This window comes from Cavia porcellus, unplaced genomic scaffold (assembly GCF_034190915.1).
Source record: "Cavia porcellus strain 051 isolate PalLab524CR breed Dunkin Hartley unplaced genomic scaffold, mCavPor4.1 scaffold_6, whole genome shotgun sequence".
NCBI classification, from domain to species: Eukaryota; Metazoa; Chordata; class Mammalia; order Rodentia; family Caviidae; genus Cavia; species Cavia porcellus.
The window spans coordinates 10,135,580-10,154,495 of record NW_026947489.1 but is presented as its reverse complement, the minus strand read 5'-3'; the positions used below and the strand labels follow the sequence as shown (position 1 = coordinate 10,154,495).

The window sequence follows — 18,916 nt, the reverse complement described above, 5'->3', positions numbered from 1 at the left end:
GTCCGCCGCGCGCCCTCGCGGGCCGCACGCGCGCCCCAACGGCGTGACTCTTTGGTGCCCGCACCCGTGTCTTTCTCTTTCCAAGTACTCTAAGACCACGAAGGGGAGGAATTGTCTCTCCCAGGAAGCCCCCAAGAGAGACGATAAGCAGGGAGCCGAGGGGAAGAGAGAAAAGGCCGCGCTGGCGGAGGAACACCGCGCGGCAGTCTCAGTGCGCACGCGCGCCGCGAGGAACGAGTTCCGGTCTGGCCGAGGCCTGTCCCTAAAAATAGCCCCGGTGTGGGGATCCGTGCGCGGATGTCCCGGCGAGTCCCGGGCTGAAGGAGGCGGCTCCGGGCGGCGCTGCGTGCTGTGGCGGGCCCGGGCGGCGGCGTGTGTGCGCCCGCCAGCTGCGCCGGAGACACGGTGAAGGCCGCGGGCGGCGGGCTCGGGCCTCGGGGCCGGCGGTGCTGGAGGGGGCGGTGTCTCGGCGGGGGGCTGACGAGGGCTGGGGTGGGGGTGCTGGAGCGAGGGGCGGCGCGCGGAAGCGGGGGACCCCGGGATGAGGCCGTGTCGGGCTTGGAAGGGGCCGGGGTCGCGGGCGCGCGGCGGCCGGGCATGTAGGGTGCGGGGTGGCGGCGAGGGGTGGCCAGGTCGGGGTCGGCGGCGAGGGGCGAGGAGCCCGCAGAGGTGGGGGCGGGGGCCGGGGCCTGACGGGCGCCCCGGGGCCACTCGGGGAGGCTCTGTCGCGGGGTGCGTGGCGGGCGGCTTCCCCGGGCCGGCGGGGCGGTGGTGGACGTCGCTTCCTTGAAAGTTGAAGGAGTTCCCTAGGGGCCTCGGAGCTGTGAGGGCTCCTTCCTGTTGCCCTCGGGGGCCGGGGTCTCCCCGGAGGACTGGAGCCCTGGTGCGGGCCGTTCTCCCGGTGGCTGGACTTGCAGAAGTTCCCCACTTCTGCTTTGGGAGAAGGTTGGTCTAACGGGGCGGAACACTGAGGTCTGAAGTCTGCGTGCATGTAATGGGAGTCGGGGTCCGCATTTGGGGCGGCGTCCCGGGCTCGGGGCACCTGCGGGTGTGGACAGCCGGCCACGCCGAGAGCCGTCGCGGCGCCCGGGAGACTGCGGAGGGAACCTCTCTCCCCCTCCGTCCAAGTAGATCTAGCACGCTGGGGAGGTGTTGTGTGATAGAAACTTTGCCTTTTGGTTCGTTGACATCTGTGAACAGCGAGGGTTAAAAATACGTGACGGGGCAAACAAGTTTTGGAAAGGTGAACGTTTCTGCGTTAGGAAAAAAAATTTTTTTTTCTCGTGAAAGTGTAACCATAAAATTTTGCTCAGATCTGGAATGAATTTCCTGAGCTGTGAAGCCAGTCTCCTGTCAGGAAAACCTGTGTGTATTGACTACAACATAGTGTTAACCTTTATTTTAGTTCACAATGAAATTGAGATTTCAATAACTGCTATTACAAAGGCCTTCTGTGATGTGTTAACAGTAGTATGTGTATTTTAAGGCAAATACTACACTGTGTTTTTCAGGTTTTTAGCACAGCATGTTTCCCTTGTGCCTTGTCTCATCCATTACTATGTGAAGATAAGGTTCTTGAAAGCCGTAATTAGGTGTATGTTACACAAGAGTACTTTCCCTTTAAGAATCCAGCTGTGTTGTTTTGGCAACTGCTAAGTACTCCAGTTGTCAGTTTTAAAATCTGTGTTACCTTGGCAGTACTTGAACAGTCTGGAAAAGGTAAACAGAATAGTTGTGTTTTTCTTAACATACAAAAATGACATTTCTTTTAATGTGAATTTAGGAAATGAAGGTAAAAATAACTGTCTTGTGCTATTATGACTTTTGTATGTGCATATTTTGTTTTGTTTTTGTGTTTTGGAGAGCTCTGTCTTCAGTCTTACGTCTTTTCCTGCAAATGGCAACTTTTGTTTTAGGGAAAGAGTCAGTGTTTTCACTAAAGCAGATGCCAAGTTAAAGTTTATAGTAGAAGTAATATTTATACAAATATAATGTATAAGACACGTCTGTGCCATAGACAGAAAGCTTAGTATTTGTTGTATATACTGATGCATTCATTGACCCTAGACTCACCTTTCTCAGTGACCATTGCTGCAAAAGTTGAGAAAATGTTTAGTAAGCTCTTTAGTTGGCTAAAACTAGTGATTTGAGTGTTTGTAGACTCTAGATTAGTAATTCTGTTGGAAGAATGTTTTCAATACTTAAGCAGTCAGTGCTTGTAAGGAAATAGTGTTCACTCTAAAGTTATTTGCTTATCTATTGACGCTATAGTTATATAAATTAAAATCTTTTTCATGTTTGAACAAAGGTGTTAAAAGTAAACTTTCTATGACATGTTTTTGAAAATTAAATTATTGGGGTGTTCAGGGAAAACAAAATAGTTTATTGAGGCTCAGAAAGAATGTCATTAGGTTGAATTGTGACCTGAGAGTAATTATTTTATGTAGAGCTTTTAAAAGTGCTTCCCCAGTGGCTATATGTGACAAAAGAGGGGTTATTTTGTTTTGTTTTGTTTTGGCAAATATAATTGGGAGTAATTTTTCAAAAACATCGTTATTTCAAGTTATGATGCTGTATTTTTCTAGAGAAGATTCCTTACAGCTTTATGTTTTTCATTTAGAATATAGTAGTAGTTATTGTTATTAATATTCAGATAATAACAATGTCATTCATTGTTTCACTACCCAAGGTATTTGAGAGTGGTTAAGTAATTATGGAAATGTTTATTAGAAAATGATTTTGAAGTTTGAGGTAGTCTAATGTCAGTAGATTTTGTGTTCTGATTTAGTCTGCTAAATAATAGGACATAGGACAGAGAACGTAGGCATAAGCAAATATGTTTTTGGACCATAGCATGCTTGTCAGTTTTGGAAAGCCCTTTTTCCCCCCTTTGTTGCTTTTAGTCGGACAAGAGAAATTTATTGTTTCATATAATAGTGATGTGGGGCATTTTGGGGGCATTTTGTTTTGAAATATAGTATTTTATTTTGAAAGATTGTTGAAAGATACACTCATGGTACATAGTAATGTTGCAAAGTCCAGTGTGAGTTTTATCAGTGAAGGGGCATTTAGAAGACTGAGAAAATGATCACTCTTGCTTTTTCTATAAATGTTCTCAGTAAATTGAGAGATGTCTATTTTCTTAATGTTTTAGTAGTAAAGAGAAGTGTACATTCAGAAATTGTATCAGACTTTCAGCTGGATAACTTAGAACAAGCAAATTCTTAACATGTCATGCTGATTTGCAAGCCCTCATAAAGGAAAACTGATTTTGCAATTAGATCTTGATGTAGAAACTAGCGTCACTCCTGACAAAGTACGGAATACCTTCTGTAAAATGGAAATTATACCACTTGCCTCATGGTGTTATTAGAGTTCAAATGAGAAAGTGTGAAAGGTACTAGCTCATTGCCTGAGGTGTAATGTACAGAAATTCGAGTTGCCTGGGGCCCCTTTCTCCTCTTCCTGCTTCCATTGCTTCCTTCCTGTGAAGACCGCGCGTACCACCTTGCCCAGTATGTGTGTGTTTAGTGTTTGTGACCAAAAGAGTTTCAGAATGCTCAGGCATTTATTTGTTGTGGATAAAATAGTCCAATGTCTCAATTCATTGGCCAGTTTGACACAATAGTTGGTTGGCTATTCTGCATTAGATTTTTGATCTCCATAGGTTGCTTCTAACTTCTGTAATCTCCCCTATTTTTTTTTAATTAGAGTTAAATATAAGTGGTTTTCCTGGAATCATTGAATTATGTTTTTTAGGAACGATCTATGAGAGTTATCTTTAAGATAACTATTTAAAATTTAAAAGCTCAAAACATTTACATAACCTACCTGGTGTAAGTATGTAGTGGGTAATTATAATTCCTTTATATTTCATTTAATCTAGTTTGTGAAGCAAAATTATTTTATCCATGTGTCCTTGTTGTATCCTATAATAAAAGGATGTTATGTCCAATTTATTACAATGAACAGTGGTATAAACCCTTTTGTTGATTAGTAGGTCTTGTGCCTAGCATTGGTTATCTTGGCACTTATTTAACAAATACTATATTTCAATAGGTATTTTGTTATTTTTGAATTTTAATTATATTTGCTGAATTAATATTTTACTTAATTGTGTTTAGTAGTTGCTTAAGATGAAATCATAAGCACATAAACTTTTTAAAAATAGCTCATTTGCTAGGTAGAAATCTGTGTTTGAGTATTGGTGTAAGGTGGCAGGCAATTTACTTTATAATTTTATCAGCGGATGATGTGGAAAGCCAGAGGATTTAACATGGGCAAAAACGGTAATTCATCAGATTTTCAGTAAATATCAACCAAGGCACCTCTTTTTAAAAATTTTTACAACTTTTAATTTTAAAGAGAAAAATAAAAATAAAAACCAGTTTCAAAACAGGCTCATAGAATAACAATAATACATTGGGTATTGTTATTGTTATAGTAGTTACTCAGAGTACAAGATACAGGCATGAAATATTGTTTCAATGAATTAAGAGAAACTAGCTGTGTAACTGTCTTAACTATCCTGTGTGTATATATATATATATTTTTTTTTTCTTTTCCTTTCTTCTTTCTTGCATCACAGTTTCTCTTTTTCTTTTGAGCAGTTTCTTCCTAATTCACAGTGCCTATTGTACATTTTGGATCTTGCTTGCTTAGCATCGCATATTTGGTGAGACAGTGTGATATTTACATATGCATGTATGATTTATCTCACTTATGAGTATGGTCTTGAGTTGCATCTATTTACCTATAAAAGTCTCAAATTTATACTTCTTTATGGCTGAGTAGTGCTTAATTTTATTTAAAAAAAGCACATCTGTTTTTATCCATTCCTCAGTTGATGGGCATTTAGGTTGTTTCCAAGATTTAGCTGTTAGAAATTGTGCTGCTATAAACATGGGTGGACATATCTTGCTGTGGTATGAGTTAATTCTTCTGGGAAGGGACCCAGAAGGGGAATAGGTAGGTCGAATGGTTGCTCTAACCCTAGCGTTTTGAGTAATCTCCATACTGATTTCCACAGTGGTTATACCAGTCTGCACTGTCACCAGCGGTGGAAAAGGGTTCCTTTTTCCTCATAGCCTTGTCAGCATTTGTTACTGGCTGATTTCTTGGTGATAGCCATTTCTTGGTGAAATGGAATCTCTGTCTTGCAAGGCACATCTTTTTTTAAATTTTTTTTTTTTTAATTTTAAAGAGAGTAAGATAAAAGAGGACATAACAAAGCAGATCAGAACAGAACAATTTAAGCAACACAGTATTTCACAAGACAACCCGATATAGCAGTAGCTACCATAATCCCTTTCCTTGAAATAGTTGAGTAAAGCTTCATACACAATACTATCAAACATAAAATAGTATAAAACGATTAGAGAGAATGAAAGTATTACAGGGCATTCAGAACCAAATAACAGAAAATGAAAAATGGTTACTATGTTATCTCATTGTACAAGGCACATCTTTTAATGATTGTTTGATTAGTATTTTCTTACATGAAGATGTAAGCTTTATGAATTTTTTTCAATTTTTTTTTTTTTTTTTTTTTTTTTTGGTACTGGGATCAAGCTCACAACCTCGCACTTGCCAGGCAAGTGCTTATGGTGCTTAGCTAAATCCCCAGCCAGCTTTATGGATTTTTAAAATTTATCAAGTATGTGCTTTGAGATATGTTTTTAGTAATGAGTGATGAATTTAGACTTCATGAGCTGGCCCTTTTTATCTGGTTATTTTTGTGACCAGCAGAATGCAGATAGAGGTTGATAGGAATTCATTTAAGGTATAGTTTGTGACCCTTAGAAGAAAAACTGCCTCCTGTTTGAACTGGAAAGATAGCTTCAACTTTTCAGGTTACTAAAAATAAGGTGACTGGGCATGGTGGTACGTGTCTGTAATCATAGCCCTCTAGGAGGCTGAGGCAGGAGGATTACAAGTTCAAGCCCAGCGTGGACAACTTCACGACCTAGCGAAACCCTGTCTCAAAATAAAGAAAAAGCGTTAGGAATGAAGCTGAGTGTGAAAGTCCTGGGTTCATTTTCCATTGTCACTAAAATAAAGTAAAAAATAAAGTGCTCTCGCATTGAGTAATAACTGTATTTGCTTGTCTCATCATTTGTCCTCATCACCAGGAATCCATCTACTTCAGAAGAGATTGGAATTGTATTTCTGAAATTTACATTTATATGCTGCCTACTTTTTAAAAAAACTTTGAAGGCACGTAAGAGCAGTAGAGTAGTCCTAATGCAAGGAATAAAGGATTGACCTCTAAAATCGGACTGCTAATTTTATCATTCTGTGTGTCTGTGTTCTTACTACACTTAGTCTGTTCTTTGGCAAGTTGTCTCTTTGAGGGCTAGTGTATAAAAGTGATTATAACACTGTCTATTCAATAGTTACTTAGGTGATTAAACAAGATGTGCATCATAAAGCACAATGACTGACACAGCATACAGTAATTTTTCCCCTATTACTCTTATTGCTGCTGAAGCTGCTGCATTACAGTCCATGGATCATTTCCTCATACGATTCCATCCTTTTTTTCCAGGCTCATTGTCAGCCACTGCCCTTCAGTTTCTGTGACCTCACCAAGGCAAGCTGTTCCCTTTTCCCTGAAAAGGCCATATATTTTTATTCTGATGACTCCCACTTTTTATTTCTTTAGCCCAGGATTCTCTTGAGCTTGATATCTACCTAGATAGATACCTGGTTGGGATCTCAAGCATAGTACAGTGTTAGCGATATGGCTAAAACGTAGCTGGTTTTCCCTCTCTTCCAGCCGCCTTCTCACTTCCAAACCCATGTTCCTCACCTTGCCTGTCCAGTAAATGACAGTGCACACAGCAAAAGATTATGATATTCTTGATTCCTTTGCTTTAATCTCAAATCTAATCCATCCTCAAGTTCTTTGTACCTTCACAATTTATTTTGAGCAAATCTAATACTCTTAACCACTGCTTTTTAGTTCTAAGCCATCTTCATTTGTGGGAATTATTGTATAAACCTCCTGAGTGAGTTTTTCTTGCTCCATACAGCTTCTTTGTTCACACAGCTGCTCTAAGGATCATTTCAAGAGTTTAAATCAGATATTATTGCTCTGCTTAACATCTTCTAGTGAATCTTCTCAGAGTAATGCTCTTTTCCTTGGACTAGATGGCCCTGAAAGATCTTTCTCCTCTTGTCATTCTTCCTTCCCCTTTGTTGAATAGCAGTCTTGAGGACCTCCCTCTTTTAGGACAATTTGCACTTTTTGACTACCTGTCTAATAGTCTTTGTAGGGCTGGCTCAACCAAACCAATCTTAGTCTACATCCCACTGTCTCACTCTGAGACCAACTTTGCCCATCCTGTTACTGTTGCTGTCAATTTATTCTCTCACACAGTTCTTTTCTTCAAGGCATTTACTGTCATTTGTACATATTTTTTCTTTCTTTTTTTGATAGCGGTGGTACTGGGAATTCAATCCAGGGAGCAATGAACTACATCCCCTCCCCCACCTTTTTGTGACAGAGTCTTATTAAGTTGTCCAAGCGGGAATAAAACTTGGTATTTCCTGCCTAAATAGCTGGGGTACAAGTGTGTTTCACTGCAGTTACTGCTCATTATGGTCTTTTTTTCTATACCCACATGAACACTCCACGGAGACGGAGGCTTGTTAGTCTTGTTCATGCTTATGTGTCCAGGTATTGGCAGCGCGCTGCCTGGCACTTGGAAGACACTAAATATTTGAGTGAATACTTCTGTTTCTTTCCTTGCTCCTGTTTTGCCAATAGTTGGAAATGCTGTTTTGCTCATATACTTGTTGGACTGTACCTATGCTTTAAGGCCTGTCTCAGATGGTCTCACCTGTGATTCTAAGTTTTAATCTTGATAGTGTTTCTTGCTTGTGTGTGCTTCCAAAGTCCTTATGTGGACATTATTTGCAAAGTAAATCCCATTTTAGAGTAGTTAGACTACTATTAACCATTCTGCTTGAGTTTCTGTGTCAGAGACCAGAGTAGCGGAATACATGATACTGAGTGAATTCTTAGAAAATGCTGATAAGTGGGAGTTGCCCTCAACTGAAATAACCAACCATAGACCAGTTTTCTCAAATTAGACTTTAAAATTTATAAAGATTTTTCTGGATTATATATCCTGTCTTACGTGTTTTATGTACATATTAACATATTTCCATCAGCATTATGAAGGAAGGGATCTATGAGGTCTGGAGAATCAGTGGCATTTCTTGAGTGTTTATTTTGCTTTCTTGCTGGGTAGTGAGTGGCCATCTTGTCTGAGGACTGTATTTCCACTTTGAAGTGTGTATCCCTGCTGTTCCTTAATAATTAGCCCCTTCTCCGTCTCTTCAGTTTTGCAGAGTGGCCATAAAGTCTGGAAACAGGTAGTATTATTTTTATACAATTTGAATTACGTCTTTTGGAGTATGCTTTAATACATCTCCGTCTCTTCAGTTTTGCAGAGTGGCCATAAAGTCTGGAAACAGGTAGTATTATTTTTATACAATTTGAATTACGTCTTTTGGAGTATGCTTTAATACAATCTTGATTATGTCTTTTGGAGCATGCTTAAGATGCACATTTATTCATTTAGAATCAGAGACACGTTACTTAAGGCAAAGCCTTATAGACACATGTATGGCAATGGCTGCAAATGCCACATTAATGCTGTTTATTGCCTACAAAAAACTACATATCAGACATGTTACATAATGTACTGTGTATGTCACATATTGCAGTAAAGTATCAGGAATTACTATAGAAATTGATTTCTTTCCCTCCTCTTTCCTTCATCTTCCTATTAAAACTTATTACTGAATTCAGAGTAAATTACATATATCGTGATCCTTCACCCTTAAATACTTAAGTTGCTATCTCCAAAGAACAAGGACATACACATAATCATTGTGTGGTGGATTCAAGAAATTTAATATTGATAATATTTTATATAGTTTGATGTACCAGTTAGCTTTTTTCTATTTTAATGTTACACATTGCATTTTACTCATTGACAGTTCTTCTTTTTAAATATGAAACAATTCTTCAGCCTTTATATTCTTTCTTAAAGTCTTAAATAACAGTGTAGACCTTTGTTTTATAGGATGTCTGTCAGTATGAATTTATCCTTTTGTGTCTTCGTAATCACATTCAGATTATGCTTTTTGGTGGAAATCCCATGTAAGTGATGATATATCCTGGGTAAGTCATATCAGGAGACATTCTGATGTCAGTTTGACCGCGCTGATGGTGTTTACTTGGATCACTCAGTTGAAGTTCGCTTTTTGAGGCTTATGTAGCTCAGGATGGGGTCGAACTCACTGTGATCCTCCTGGCTCAGCCTTCCCAGTGCTGGGATTACAGGCATACACCACTACACCCAGCTACTCAGTTAAAATTTTGCCTGCTAAGTTTTCTCCATTATTAAAAAAGTCAAAGAGGCATGATGGCATGCACCTGTAATCCCAGCACTCTGGGAATCTGATACAGGATCACATGTTTGCATCCAGCCTGGGCACCTTAGTGAGACCTGTCTTAAAATGAAAACATAGTCTTTTGCTCTGACAGTGTTAACAACTTTAAATAGCTACTTTCACCTAATTCTTCTACTTAATTCCCCAGCAATTTTGCCTTGTTTTCCACATCATATTTTAAGCTCTTGGGAGTAGAAATCGTATTTTATGATTCTTTGCACACTCAGTGAATATATTCCATAGTACCTTGAGCATGGACGATAGCCATGTGTTCATAATATATACTGTAATTATAATAGTGACTATTATCTTTATGACTCTTATGCTGTAATTATTGTTACAACATTTTAGCTAATTTTGTGGAAACCTTTTTCTGAGTTGTAATTTTTATTTTTAATGACTTTGCTATACTAGAAAAAACGAAAAACTTTGAAGGTTTTTAACTTTAAACTTATTTATTTATTTTTTTGGTACTGAGGACTGAACTCACGACTGTGCACTTGCAAGGCAGGTGCTTATGCTGCTGAGCTAAATCCCGGCACTAACCTTAAATTTTAAAAAACCCATTTTTTGAGATTAAAGTACATTAATTCAATAATGTCAAAATGCCTAATCAGGACATTGTGGTGTATTCTTACTCTTTAGCAAATAGTAACCTTTCTGGGCATCCCTTTAACTATAAATAAAATAAAATGATAACTAGATCATTTTAACTCTGAGATTCTCTATACCTAATTAATATTAATGTTTTTATATCAGTAAAATTAAGTGTTGTACAGTGTATTTTAAGTCAGGAGTCATTGAGATTGAATCTTGTGTATTTTGTTACTTAGATTATTTCACTTTGGTCTTAGTATTTATTATCTTATTTATTTGACCTACTGGCCTACTGCTGAGGAATGTCTGTGAACAAGTCAAATTCACAGTAAATTGGGAATGCTTGTAAACCACTTGGATTTGGTTGCTTGATTTTGATGTGTGCTTAATGTGTAGAGTGCAGAGTGCTTATATGAGCACATAGAAAGGGCAGTTAACCCAGTTTCAGGAAGACAGGAAAATTTAGTTCAGAGAAAGCAATACCTAAATGGAAGCCTGTGCAGGCTTCTCCTTGTGCAGAAGCATTGACTAGACTTGTGTGAAGGACAAGTTGATTTGGAGAAACTCGGGGGAGTATAGTATGACTGAATCAGGAAATTCAAGAGCACAGGCACCAAAGAATAGTGATAGGTGAGGCTGAAGGGAGTTTGGAAGCTAGATTGTGAATGGTTCTTAAACTATGTTAAGGGATTTATTTATCCTAAGGAAAACTGAGGCATCTTAACCTGGGAAGAAGTTTTTTAAAGAGATAATGCTATCCTTGCTGGCTGTGTAGCTTAGAGGAGGAGCACTTGCCTGCCATGCATGAGACCGTGAGTTCAGTTCCTGTCACCACAGAAAGGTAATGTTGGTTACACTATGGAGAATTGAGACTTGGTAGGCAGGGAGCATGCCTAGGAGTGTGTTGAAACATTTGAAAAGTGTAGGTGGCTTGGACTGTGATACTGAGAGGAGGAGGCTTGACTGAGTAGATGGATTTGGGAGAGAGAAAGGAGTTAGGACTACAGGACTCAATGATGAAGGACGTATTGGGGGTAAAAGAAAACACAGGGATTGTGGTTAGAGGAGAACGCTTAAATTTATGGCTTGGGCAGTTTTGGAAAGATTGGGCTGTTCACTGGAATGGGAAGCAAAGGAGAGGAACATTCTAGAGATGAGAATTTTGCTTGTGAGACTGTCTTGAAAGAATGCAGAGAATAAATACAATGTTGGAGTTTACTTACAAGTGCTACAGATTGTGCTAATCACATGACCTCGGGATTTGGCCATGGGGTAGGTGTTTAAAGAGGCCCAAGAAGTGACAATATACAGAGAAGTGAGAGGATTGTCTGTTTAAAAATTTCCAAGAATGTGGCTGTCCTAAATGAAGAAACCATGTTTTAGGGAATCTGATAGTATTCACTATTTAGTTTTAGAAAAATGGAAATGAAAAATTTTAAATATGACATTCTCAATAATACTGTCTTAAACAAGAACAAAAAACTGCATAGTCTTTTTTCCCCCCTAAACAAGCAGGGCATTATTTAATCATTTCATATATTAAAAGCACTCTTGGCCAGGATATAGCTCAGTGGCACAGCACCTGCCTGGCAAGTGCAAGGTCGTAAATTTGATCCTTGGTACCAAAAAAAGAAGAAAAAAAAAGACTTCATTACCGGCAAAAAATTATGGAACATATCAACCAAAAAAAAAAAAATCAATGAATAATGTAATGAATATTAGCAAGACGAATGCAGTGGATGTTTGTCTTGTCATTTTCCTTTTGGGAGGTAATCATCTTAAATTTAAACTCACCTTTCTCTTCTGTTTTTTAAATGTCTCCTAATACTGAACAGTATGTTGTATTTTACATATTTTAAAACTATAAACTGTTATTGAGCTTTGCAGTTTGTCTTAGCAAACAGTCATACCACCATGGATAAGTATTTGATCTTTACAAAAAGTATAACAAGTTGAATGTTAAGATTGTAACACAAAGATGAAATATGTCACTAATGAATCATTTTGAATTACAGGAATTATAGTTTAGACTAATGTCATGAACATTCCTTTTTAAAATGTTCTAAGTAAATGATGTGGAAGTTGAAAAAAAATAGTGTAGAATGTTTGTGAATACTCATTACCAAGCGTCAGTCCACATTGGTTTTGTTTGTTATGTCTCTTTAGTTTACTCAGATCTGTAATTTTAACTGTTCATTCAGGTTTTTATGATCTTGGGGCTTTAAAAAAAATACTGGTTATTATTTTGTAAATTGTCTTTCAATTTGAGTTTCAATGATGCTTTCTTATGAATAATTTGGGCTTAATGCATTTTTACAATGATACCATTGAAGTAATGGTATATGTTAGGAGGTATATTTTATGTCAAGCATACATGATGTCTTATTACTGGTGATAATAATCTTAATTATTTAATTAAGCTGTTTTTTGGTTTCTCCCTTATAAAATTAATTTCTTTCTCTATAATTGAGACATTTTTCGGGAGGTACTTTGAGGCTATACTAACTTCCTAGTATCACTTCTTCATTTTACTTATGTTAGTATCCATTTAGTGGAACTTATCTGAAATAAATTATTATGCAAAATTTACCTAGTATTGTAGTTTTCTTGTTTCTTTTTCATTATATTGATATTCTTCTGCTCTAATATATGTTCTTTCTCTTCCAGTTTTTCACTCATTTCTATCAGTATACACTTAAAAGATGTTTTGTAGATTATAATTTGATTCTGTCATGTATTTTATTGGAGGGCATTCAGAACCCAGTGTCTGGGTGCTACCATTGTTCATTGCTACCCTTATATTTTCTTAGCATATAGAAGTAAGAAATAGGGTCGGGATTTAGCTCAGTGGCTCAAAGTGCTTGCCTGGTAAGTGCAAGGTCATGAGTTCGAGCCTTGATACCAAAAAAAAAAAAGAAAGAAAAATATGAGTGAATGCTGACCTGCATAGATAGATACATATAATCAGTTCTATAGCATAGTGTATGTGTTCCTCAGAATTATGTGCTATGCAAAACCCTATGAATGTAGTTTACAGGATTTTTGAATTTAGGGAAACAGTACTCAAAAACTGTCAGTGGCATATTAGAAGAAAAGATGAGAACTTAATTAAAATAGCTTTGCTTTATACTTGTTCAGTCATTGACAACTAGGTGCATACGTAAATACAGCACATCACCATGAAAAAAGGTGTGTTTTGCTTATGTGTCCCACATGTTGTGGCTTTTGAATTATTGTGACATGGTGGAAGAATTACCAGAAATCAGATGGAACACAGCGCCAGATGTGGATGGATGTGGCTGATAACACAGGTGGTAGACCAGCTCCTTGAAGCCATTTCTCCCTTGGATCCCTTGCAGTTTATTCTTTATTTCTGTAATTTCCTTATTTCTCATCTGAATTCAGTTGGCTCTTTTAATTTCTCTTTGTATTTTGTCCATTTCCGTTTTTAGATTTCTGATTCAAGGTAATTTATATATTCCTCAAATGCTTGTTTGTGTATGTTTAATTCTGTTTGGAGTGTTGGCTTCTGGTTTTTTCCTACTTTGAGGGTGGTTTTTTTTGTTGTTGTTACTGCTGTTTTTGGTGGGGAGAGTTCCCCACTTATGTGTCAAATTTTGTTTTTTGATTTTCTAGACTTTTGTTAATTTTTGTGTTTCAAGAGTATTTTACAGTGTACCTCGATTAATAATTACCTCTCTGTCAGTGTGTAAGAGTGTTGTTATTTCTATGGCTTTCACCTTTTTTAATGTTTGGAAGAATTCCAGTTTTTAGCGTTTCTCATCTTGCAGGACTTTCAAGTTTCCCTCCTGTCCTTTTCATTTTATCCTGAAACTGCCAGAGGGTATTTTTCTTTACTGTTTAGCTTTTTCCCTCCCTCCCTCACCAGGAGCTGTGTGCTTCAGAGCCCTTCTGGGTGCTGACTGACCACTTCACTGATACCTGCTTATTTAAATCTCCAGGCGTTCTGAAATTTCTTCCCAGTACTTACATGTTCTGCTCTGCTCAGACATCTCTCCAGTATTTTCAGATTTAGAGTGGCTTTACTATTTTTGATGTCTTGCAGAGTGACTGCTGGGCCTCCTTTGCCACCTGCCTTGCTAGTCTTGGGGTAGGGTGGGAGGAGACAGCTTCAAAGGTCAAGTGTTTCAATTTGGTTATTCTGTTTTTGTTCATAGTTGTTTTACAGATACAGCAATCTTTGCCTTCAAGCTATGCTTAATGTGGTGTTTTGTGTAGAATTTCTCTTTCAATATATTTTTTCAATATTTAGAATATTTTTAGAATATTTACTTAGGTATGCGACTACCTTTGTACTCACTTGAGAACTCCACGTGGGGGTGGGAGGGGTCCACTGATTAAAAGATTGTCAGTGCTACAAAGCTGTTGTAATTCTTAGAGCCTCTAGACAGTATCTTGGACAAGAGAAATGAAGTAATTAAATTTAAATACTCTTTCTTCATTTTGATAGCATGCAAATGATATGCTTCTGGATTGTTGCTAGTCAAATTTTTTCCCCCTGAAAAACAAGGTTATTAAAACTGGAAATGCCTTGGTTTTATTAATATCTGAGTATAGGCCTACTGTATTTAGCCAAGGCCCTTCTTTGGTAATTATTATTGTAATAGCAATATTTTTGGGTAAAGGTGTTTGCGACAGAGTCTCTCTATGTAGTTCAGGGTGGCTTTGAATTCACTATGTAGCCCAGGCTGACCTCCAACTCACAAAGATCCTCCTGCCTCAGATTTCTGAGTGCTGGATTACAGGTGTGTGCAATTTAAGAGTGGCTGTTTTCTCAGAAGATAAACTTTAAACATGTAAATTGGTTTAATAGAAGATGTGAACTTCTTTGAAAATGAAACGTCGTCTTTTTTATTTTTTCTGCTGTCTTGGTTTTCTCAGCTTTATGTTACAGTCTTGATAATATGCATTGCTTCTAATAAATGTTGTTATTCTTGACTCTACACTCATTGTTTTATTAAATAAGATAGCATAAATCTGTTTATTGCAAGTAGAGTTATGTGGTTGTCTTTTATACTTTTTATTTCTTTAACATGAAAACCATGACATAAAATTGGAATTAGGCATTGGAGTTCTTTGTGTGTGGTTGTTAGAATTTAGTCATTTAATGTATTTATTGCCTTGAATTTTTCTTTCCTAGAATTAACAAGAGTTATTTTGGGAGGAGGGTGTCAGGGCTTTATGTTGGAGTACTAATTGACTTGTTTCATTAGTCAATATGTGTATCTTTTTTAAACCAACCAAAATTAAAGGGCATGTTGACTTAAACATTATATAATTCTTTTATATTATAAATTAACAACTTCTATTAATGATGTTTGTTTGGTGCTAACTACATGACTTTGTAATGATGCTTAAATGCAATCAGTAAGCTTTCCCAGTTGTCTGTTGTTGGCACGTCATTTATGAGCTTTCATTTCTTTTTCAAAGTTTTTACAAATTTTAAATGATAATTTGACAGGCTTTTTATACCTTCATTTTGTGTTAAATGAACACTTGCCAAATTGCTCTCCTCCATTTTAAAATTTCAGCTAATAAATCTGAAGAATTCCCATATAAGGCTTTAAGTCCAAGCTCTTCCCAGGCACTTTCAAAAGGTTGGGGAGGGGTGGTTCAATGAGAACAAAAATAAAAATAAGCAAGCAAAACCCCAAATGCCTATGGCTCTGTTGCCCTATCCTCTCTTGTGGAATTTTATCTTTAATTTTTCAGTCTTGTTTCTATACTCTTGATTCTAAAACTGAAAAACACATTAAGACATAGCTCTTTGGTTTCTTAAACATTAGTATCTACAGTATTTATATACTTATGAAAACTGTATGTCCTTTTAAGGTTTTGGTAATAGTACTCTTTCAATTCTACCAGACATTTATTGATTCCACATATATCTATAATTTCTGATTTGGCTTTTGGTGTATTAACTTCGTGGTATTTTGAACAAAGTGATGTCTTTTTATAGGAATGTAGTTGAGAGATAGACTTCCGGTGACATTCTCCATCTGTTCTGTTTGCCTATTTTCTGTGTTATTTCTTTATGGTACATCTGTCCTCTTGTAAGTAATTACAAAGATAGTAATGACTGAAAAAAAGAAACACAGTTATCAGCTGACACAGAATTTTTAGTGGATGCCAGTCACTACACTAACCATGTACATGTGTATTCTTACAACTAATTAGATATAGAAACTATTACTACTACTTTATAGATGGGAAGTAGATGCAAAAGACAGTGCTGGTTATTCTTGGTCTCTGTGAAGTTAAAAAAATATGTATAGCTTTTCAGAGTTGAGTGGATTTCATGATGTATGAATTATGGATCATTGTTCTTATGTGGTAGATTAAGATTTTGCAAATTTATTTTAAATAAAAAAATGTAGTGTGTACTCTTTAGTCTTTGACTTTTCCTCTCAGTAAAATGTTTTTACAATTCATCCATGTTTGGGTATATGAGTAGTTTCATTTCATTATTGTACTGTATGTGTTTATATACTGCATTTTTTCCATTTACCTGTTATGGGCATTTTGATTATTTTCATTTTGAAGTTTTGATGAATAAAACTCTATGAATAGTTGAGTACAGTGCTTTCATTTTTCTTAGGTAAAAACTGAAGAGTAAGATTTCTGAGTTATACAGTGTGTGTTTTACTTTATAAGAAACAAAGTTCTTGTTACAATTCCACCAGCAATGAATGAGAATTCTGGTTTCTCCACATCTTCACCAACACTTTGTATTATCAGCCCTTTAAATTTTTAGCCGTTTTAGTAGGTATATATTTATACCTTACAGTTTTAATTTACGTTTCTCTGATGACTAATGATATTAAACATTTTTCATTAACTTATTGGCTATTTATATCTTCAGTGAAATGTCTTCAGATCTTTTGTCCATTTTTAATTGGATTTTTTGCCTTCTTAGCCGTAGAAGATGTATACATAGTCTCCATGAAAATCTTTTACTTGGTTTCCTCCTCTGTATTATGAATATTTTTTATCACTTAATGATATCTTTGAAAAGAACTGTCAGGTTTTCTTTTTTGAGGGGTACTTGCTTTTTGTGTCCTGTCTGATGCATCTCTGTCTCATTTTATTTTATTTTTTGTCTTTTTGAGTCAGGTCTCGCTATGCAGTTCAGACTGGCCTTAGGCTCACTTTATAGCCCATGCTGGTCTTGAACTTGCCACAATCTGCCTGCCTCGGCCCCCAAATGCTGGGATTACAGGAGTGTGCCACCACGCCCTGCTTGTCTCATTTTAAATAGTGAGATGTTTGTCCTTTGTTGAATTGGAAAATTTTACAGTTTAGCTTTTATACATAGGTGTATACATACTTACATATAAATCTAGCCAGGAATGTGGGCACATGTCTATAATTCTAGCATTCTTAAGAGGCTGAGGCAGGAGAATCACAAGTTTGAGCCCAGCTTGGACAACATAGTGATTTAGTAACAGTGTCTCACAAGATAAAAAATAAGGATTGGAAATTAGCTCAGTCCAAGGCTTTGAGTTTGGTCCTCAGTACACCCCCCACAACAGAGAGACACAAATAACAAAGCAGTATATAAGAGTAAAATCTCCAATCTTTATTTTCGGATTGGCAATATTATCAGTTTTGAGTTGCCTTGTTAGTTTCTGTAAGATTGTTTGCTGGGAATTTGGTTGGGGTTGTGTTGACCTTGCAGGTAATTTGGGGCAAATCAGTATCTCTAATACTATGTGTTCATATCCATAAATATGCTATATCTTCCTTTTTATTTAGGTCTTAATTTCTCTCATCAGCTTTTCTTAGTATTAAGTATGTTAGTGTTGGGGCTGGGGATTTAGCTCAGCGGCATAAGCACCTGCCTTGCAAGCAGGCAGTCGTGAGTTCGATCCCTGGTACCGATAAAAAGGAAAAAGGCAAAAAAAAAAAAAAAAAAAAAAAAGTATGTTAGTGTTGTGCATATAATGTTAAATTTGTCTTTAAGATATTTTATGCCTTTTAGCCTAATGCAAATGACATTTGAAATTTTTGTTTGCATTCATCATTACTAGTACATAGAAATATAACTGATTTTTAGTTTTGATCTTGGATTCTATACCTTTAGTCATAAAACTCTACTCCTTAGTTTCATTAGCTTTATTTGCTGTGTGTGTTGTCAAGAGTGAATTGAAGCTATTTAATTTAATTTATTTTATGTTAATGTTATTTTAATTTAATTTAATTTAATTTTTTGAGGCAGGGTTTTGCTGTGTAGTTCAGACTGGCTTTGAATTTACTGTGTAGTCCAGGCTGGCCTCCAACTCCCAGTTATCCTCCTGCCTCAGCTTCTCAAGCGCTGGGATTATAGGGTGTGCACCATCATACCTGGTTGAATTGAAGCTATTTTAATTTTTTCCAATTTGGATACTTTTTCTTACATCATTGCACTGGTTAGGTTCTTTAGTTCAATAGTGAATAGTAGTAAATGAGTATACAGTCCTACTTTGTTTCAGTATCAGTGGAAAAAGTCTCTGACCATTGAGAGTGGTGTTAATCGTACATTTTCTGTAGATGTCCTTTCTAGACTGAGGATATTACCTACCTTCCTAGTTTGCTGAGTTCTTTCCCCATTTTGTGAATGGATGTTCTCTTACCATCTGTATATTAATTGTGGGTTTTTATATTTATGTAGTGAATTACATTGATCTTTGAATATTGAAAACCTGTATTCTTTTTTTTGTTTTGTTTTTTTCCTTTTTACCGGTACTGGCGATCAAACTCATGACTGCCTGCTTGCAAGGCAGGTGCTTATGCCGCTGAGCTAAATCCCCAGCCCCTGAAAACCTGTATTCTTGAGACAGACCTCACTTGT

General features: G+C 37.1%; 1 protein-coding gene across 9 annotated transcripts in view; it reads left to right on the top strand.

The window, feature by feature from the left end:
- The first annotated feature begins 257 nt into the window (after positions 1-257).
- The window catches only part of Mef2a (myocyte enhancer factor 2A), a 126,349-nt gene continuing 107,690 nt past the window's right edge, over positions 258-18,916 (top strand). For 4 of the 9 annotated variants that reach the window (XM_063249936.1, XM_063249928.1, XM_063249931.1 and 1 more), the window contains exon 1: positions 259-405. The gene's annotated coding sequence lies outside the window, so the exon portion shown is untranslated. Of the gene's footprint in view, positions 406-18,916 lie in introns of all 9 variants that reach the window. The other 5 variants (XM_063249933.1, XM_063249934.1, XM_063249932.1 and 2 more) reach the window with 3 other exon arrangements.